Raw genomic sequence first — 7233 nt, 5'->3', positions numbered from 1 at the left:
AAAAAAAAAAAAAAAAAAAAAAACAAAAACAAAAAATAAAAAGAAAAGAAAAACACTAGGGAGGCACCAAAGGCCAAATGTTATGAGAGTAGATGACTCAAGCTACCTCATCAATCCATATAATCAGCATTTCTCTGTGGACACCTTCCAGTGGAAACAAGGCCCTCAAAGGTCCACATGGAGCATGGGGATCATTGCTGAGATAACAGGAGACCCAAGTGCTCCCCAGAGTGTCTGCTTTTTCATTCAGTAGAACCTGGGGGCTCATCAGAGTTGTAACTCAAGATGGCTAGAGAGGAAGCAGGGATCAGACCCCATAACTCTACAAATTTGTCTTCATTTTCTGAATAAAGCTCGTAGTCTGAATTCTGGGAGCCTCTATCCTCATCTTTCAGTTCACCAGTTTTGCAATTGAGAAAGGTCCAGAGGGGGAAATGATTTATGAAGACCACTTGACAAGTTAATAGTGGAGCTGATTCCCATCAAATATACCTTGAATCATTTATTTTGCTGCAGTATCTACTTTAGTATGACTGAGAACTACTACTACATTGATATACATTATAATTTCAAAAATGCTTCATTAATTTCTAACACACTGTCATTTACCAATGGCTTTTAGTTCTGATGCTGAACCTGAGTTTTAAGTGTCATTTTTCCTTGTCCCCTTTCACCTTGCCCACCCCTACCAGCTTCTCTGCCAATATTTATGAGATCCTTGAATCATCACTTATATTGGTGAAATGCAGAGAGCTCAGTCCTGCTACTATGTCAATTAACATTTTTTCAGAATACTACTTGGCCCCATGTATCAAGAATCATAAATGTAATCACTCTGTTTGACCCACTAAGTCTTCTTCTAGGAATGTATCTTCAAGGTAAAATTCCACATTGCAGGGAAAAAGATATGCAACCTAGCATTCTATGTAACAAAAAATTTGAACAATGTGCTTGTCCCATTATGAGTGGGTTGGGAGAAGGGGTGTCAGGAGGTAAATGATTAAATAAATTCCAGTAATATTAATTCTGAAAAAAACTCACTGAAAAATATGTGTGACCTATAAAGTAAATAGAAATAAGATGTGTATATATGCACATATGCCTTTTATATGTATATGTGTGTATAGCATATTCACAACTATGTTTAAAAATATTCATAGAAAATAGGCTAGATATAATGAGTGCATAATTACCAAAAATATTTGCATTGACTGTTTTAGGGTAGTAAGATTGTAGATATTGTCTCCTTTATTTTTATGTTTGCCAAAATGTTTCATATCTATTATCTATCTCGTGTGTACACATTTAAGACATGAAAAACCATCAGACAGTTATTCACAGTTATGAATATTTGATTTAAAGTTGGAGCCACCCACAACTGTAGGGCCCACAGCAAAAATGAGAGTGGCCCACACATTCTTGAAGAGACTCTTTCAATCTGGGTGACACTTGTCTCTACAACAACAAAACAGACAACAAAAGATGACCCTTTTTGTGTGCGTTGACAATACCAAAATGAAGTGGACTCCAGCTCTTTGATCTGTCTCTCATTCCTTGGTGGTAGTGTGATTATCATGTTGGCTGGTGTTTCATGGCATTTAGAAATGTCAAACAGTTTCCTGGTTACTACGCTGTCCCTGTGAAGCCACTCATATGCTCTCCTGGGAGACAGACCTCCCTTGGGTTAGTCTTGGGCCAACAAGTCATTTTAAAAAATTTTATGACATATTTGGCTAGTGAATGTTGAGGGGAAAAAAAATAATAACCTCAGTATTTCATCTTCAGAGAATCACCAAGCTGTTAAGGACTTTAGGGGATAAACCATTATTTGGGTTGCTGGCTTGCAAGCAGGAGCATAGGTGTCTACATCAAAATCCAGGGGTGAAGGAAAGGAATACAGATCCAAGAAACCTCTTCTCCCGTAAACCACTGATGTGATTTCTCATTCTCGGCCCATTCTGTTCACACGTGTACCTCCTTGTTCAAACACACAACTGTCGTTTGTGGGGTTGACACTGTGTGAGATGCGACAGATATGATTACACATAGAACCTGAAGCCCCAGGGGACACACCATCTACTGAGGAAATAAAGATTGAGAAGCTTCTGAAATTTGCTTTAAGTTACACAAAAGATGGTGTCAGAGCCAGGATCACTTGCAAAATGTCCTGATTCTGGCCCTAGTAAAATCTCCATGGCTTCTTTGCAGGAGACTGTTCTCTGACCCCAGACACACTGAGTCCCTCCCAGAGCAGGTTCAACCTCTTTAAGTGATCCAGTATTGATTAGAACAAAGTATAACCCAGCCACCTCAATGTACCATCCAGGAAAAACCAATACCCAGTGTGGGAAGATCTGCAAGATGTGCGCACACAGCTTCAGCTTTCTACACCATGGCTGGCCTGTTAGCTCAGCATTCAGATGAGAGCTTCACAGCTAAGCATGAGCTTGGGGTGGGGGCCCATGCTGAGACACCCACTTAACTTAACAGCCCATCCTCTTCTTGGAGAACCGTGGCCCTGATTTTTTATGTCTTCTTGTCCAGTATCTGTTAGGTACCCCTGGAGACAGACCACTCAGCATTGAACTTCTCCAAAACATCCCACCTCAAGTGACACCCAGACTGTGGGCTCTAGAACCCAACACTGCCCCTTCCGGGAATTAGGCACCTGGTAGATCTTGATGCCTACTCAGCCAAGGCCACACTCATTTTAGTCCTGTGGGCATCCCAGGCCTTTGGGTCATCAACTCCTATGTATCTTTAGGTTCCAGCCCTGTATCCAGACCAATTTCTCTGACACCCTGAAGAGCAAGGCCCAGCCTGCCTCAGGGTTGGGCCCATCTGCCAGGAGTCAGTCAGGCAAAGACAAGTTGGATATTGTGTTAGTCCACTTTCTGTTCTTATAAAAATACCTGTGACAATCACTTTATAAGGAAAGATTTATTCCGGCTCGCAATTTTAGAGTTTTCAGCCATCATTGACTGGCCCTGTTGCTTTGGGCCTGCAAGGAGCCAGCATATCCTGGCAGAGGTGTTTGATGAGGCAAAAAATCATTTATTCCATGGCTGGGAAGCCAAAAGAGATAGGAAATAGAAGGGGATGGGGTTCCCCTATCTTCTTCAAGGGGGCACCACTAAGACCTCCTAGTCGGGTCTACCTCCTGGAGATTCCACCACTAGTGCCAAGCTCAAGACCACATCTTTAGACACAGGCCTTCAGGGGACATTCCAGATCCAAACTGTCAGACACAATGATGATACATGCGTAATGTCACCAGACAAAATTTAGCAGGGTAAGAATAAGTTGGAAGTTTAGGAGTTTTCAGTGGCTAAGCATGAAATTATTAACAGCAACCTTCCCTTTTGGAGGCACAAGGACTAAAAATGCTCAGGAGAAAGTGGTACAGAAAAAGGTTCATAATCATGTTATCAAAGGTCATCTGAAGACTCGATGGCGTGATTGTGCATCAAATGAAGCACAAGTCCTCCAACTTCCTTCCAGACTCATCTCCTACCACACTTTTCCACACCACACTCCCAACCATTTCCACAGGGACACAAGCAATTTCTGCCACTCCACACCCACACCTGATTTCTGCCTTTCCCTGATAAGCTATCCTCTCGAGGAGAGGGGTACTTCATTTTTGTTTTCTTAGAATTGTGTCCAACACATGATGCTCATTTAGGAAATGTTGGCTGTGTGAAAGTAGGTAAAACTGAAAAAAAATTTTTTTTTCATGTGAAATCTGAGGGTCTGAGTTCCAGCTAAAGTTCCACAACTGACTGAATTCTGTCGGTCTCAGTTTCTTGTTCTCTAAAATGGTAATTTCTGTTCAGGGAGTGCATTAGAAGATTCCCATGAGAGTTAAGTACAATGGAGAGAAAAGTGCTTTGAAAATCAGAATGCACAATGGTTGTTGAAAGACTGAACGGGTCATCAAATGAATGAACTCTCACAGTAATGTAGTCACCAGGTTATTTGGTAACACATTTGAAGACTCAGATTGCATCTGAGGAGCAATGCCACTGAAGACGTACCTTTACTTGACTTTGCAACCATTCTTAAATATGATGATTTCACTTCCCCAAGTATGTTAACTCTTTAGACATTGGAAGACATAAATGGCAGCTAAGGATTCATAGTGATCCAAAGAGAATAAAAATGATAATCAGAAAGTCGTTTTGTTCTTGAAATGCAGAATTGGAAATGAACCATTTTCCAGTAGTGGGAACTGAAATCCAGTGTTAGATCCTCCTTTTTGGTACCTTCTTCCTCTTTCTTTCTCCTCATTTTACCTTAACTCTTCCCCACCCCTCTCCTGCACCCAAATGGAAAAAAAAATCAGTTGAGCTAACTTTAGTCTTAGAAAAGTCTTACAAAAAAGTACAAGCAAAATTCTAATTTATTAGGGCTGTTTTCTGGGATCAACAAGTTGACTCTTTATAAGATTTTTTTTAAACAATTGGGGTGATGGGTGGATTATCAAATAAGGACTTAGGATAATTGTCCACCCAAAGCCTGAATGACAGGCAAAGTCCTTATCTAACTGCATCCTGATTCCCTGACGAATCCCTGAATTTATCCCTCTCACCTCTGCAACAAATGCAGAGTGCACATTGAGGTGAATATAAAAAGACATTAAGGGCAAGTTGCCCTTCAGAGGGAGGAAAGAAAAAAGGATCATAGGTGCTAGAAGGAGTGAGACAACAAGCAAGTACATAAAACAGTGGATGTTTGTTAGGGTTGGAGAAAGATAAAAGAATAACTACTTAAAAGCTCATCTCCCGCTCTCTGTAGTCTAAGTCAATAGGCACCTAAATGGAACAGAAGATCCAGTGGCCTCCACAGGCATAGGTACACAGCAAGTTCTAAAGGGGCTGGTGGTGGTGGTGATAGCATAGGAACTGCCAGAACTGGTAGCCCACCTGCTCATACTTGCCAGTTTTCCCAGCTCCAAGATTAGTTACTTTTAGATTCCTACAGGTGGCAGGGAGAGAATACAGATATACGAGATATTAAAACTGCAGTCTTGGACTCAACTGCAGAGTGGGTGAGCTAGGGAAAAACCAGTTATCCTAAGCAACGTCCGCACAGAGTGAGGACAGCCATCTCCCCTACATGGTAAACACCCCACCTTGTTATTTTCCTTTTCACTCATCCTGCTTCCAACAACAGCTATGGAAGCTACACTGCTGCACAAAGCTAACTATATCTGGAAGGAACAAAGCAAAGGAAACAGCACACCAGGTTGCTTCCCTTTGTAATCCTGAGCACTGGGACAGTTCAGTAAGAGAAATGAGGAGAGCTATAGGATTCAAGGATTTAGAACTGAGAAATGTGGAGAACCAAGACATATTCAACTATATTTTCTTATTTTATCACCCATTAAGTTGTATTTTTTTTAGCACAAAGTAAACACGCATTCATAACTTCAGGTCTTACTAATATGCAACCACAAAAGTTATAAACTTAACTACCAATGGTGAACTGAGGACTTAGCTGGGGCTAAATTCTGAGCTAGACTTTGCATATATAAAAAACAACACAGACCCACTCCTAAAGAAACTTATGCTTCTAGATGAGTAGATAAGCATTGCACAAGGTCATTCACAGAGAGGTATGTTGTCATAAATAATGATAACTGAAATATACATGATACATCAGGTGCTAGGAAACTGGGAAGGGACACAGTTTACCCAGATGAATAGAGTGAACTTGAAACTGCGATTTAAGAGAACAGGATGGGTTAGCCAGGCCGAGAGTGTGGGGGAAATGTGTGCCAGGCAGAGGGCACAGAGGTCAAACACAAGCGAAGAAAACTCTGTGATGTTCAATGACCGGAAAGAGGCCAGAATAGTAGAAGATAAAGTTGGGAAGAGAATAAGGCACTAGATCACATAGTTCTGCATAGACCAGGGACAGAGGCATCATGAAATCATTTAAGGCTTTTTATGCAGGGTGGTGACTTAAAATTTAAGGAAACCATCCCACCTGTTATGTGGAAGAAAGGGGCAGGATAGAAGTGCTGGTGAGAGATAAAGCAGTTTGAGCCATGGAGGTGGTGGTGTAGGTGGTAGGTGTAGAAAGATTTGAGACACACTTTGGAGTTAGAGTTGACAAACTTTAAGGATAGATCAGGCTGGGTGTGTGGTTCACACCTGTAATTCCAGCATTCTGGGGAAGCTGAGGCAAGAAGATTGAAGCAAATAGGAGCCCAGCCTGGGCAATTTAGCAACTTATCAAGACTTTGTCTCAAAAAGAGAAAAAAAAAACCCTAGGAATATTGCTCAGTATAAACACCCTGGGTTCAATTCCCAGTACCAAACAAACAAACAACCCCCCCCAAAAAAACCAGAGAAACAAAAATACAGTGATCAGATTGAATAGCAATAGACCGAGAGATACCAAAAATGAATCCCAAGTTTCTAAACTGGCCTGATGTGTTTTTTTCATTCATTGTTTTATAAACAGAACAAAAGAAATTTTTTCTTTTGGAGATGGTAATTGTTGAAACTCAGTTTCGGTCATGGTATGTTTGAGACAGATGCTTCTGAGGAAAGTGTCAAGGTACCTCTCGGGTGGATAGTCAAGACCTGAAGTCAAGAGATGCCAATTTGGAGACATAAATGTGGGTTCATCAACCTAGAGGCAGTATTTGAAGAACTGAAAATCAGTAAAGGTGAAATTGTCCTTGCAAACACTCAAGTTCAAACTTGTTTCTCATTTACATTGTGAATGGAACCTAACCAAGGAAAGTCACTGATAGAAATGGTGTCAGTCAGAGGAGGTCTCCCTTTGCCAAGAGCATTGCTTTTTTCATTTCATAATGCATTGTTAACATTTGACATCAAAATGGTTGAGACTGATAAGCCCTCTGTGGGAACTATAACTCTGTAGATGTAGTTCATAGTACTACCCTTTCCCCTAATTCATAGTCTCTCTGTCTCTCTCTCTCTCTTTCTCTCTCTCTCTCTCTCTCACACACACACACACAGACACACACACACACTCACACACACATGCACATGCATGAGCACACACACACAGAGTACTGGAGGTTGAACCCAGGACTTTCTCACCTTCTCACTGAGTTATATCCCCAGCTCTTTTCTACTTTTTACTTTGAGACAGAGTCTTGCTAAGTAGCCCAGGCTGGGCTCGAACTTGTGATCCTCCTGCCTCAGCCTCCCCCAGAGTGCTGGGCTAATAGGTGTGCCCCACTACACCCTTGTC

Source organism: Fukomys damarensis, unplaced genomic scaffold (genome assembly GCF_012274545.1).
Source record: "Fukomys damarensis isolate Sample0158 unplaced genomic scaffold, DMR_v1.0_HiC HiC_scaffold_12, whole genome shotgun sequence".
In the NCBI taxonomy this organism is placed as follows: Eukaryota; Metazoa; Chordata; class Mammalia; order Rodentia; family Bathyergidae; genus Fukomys; species Fukomys damarensis.
This window is presented reverse-complemented; position numbering follows the sequence as displayed.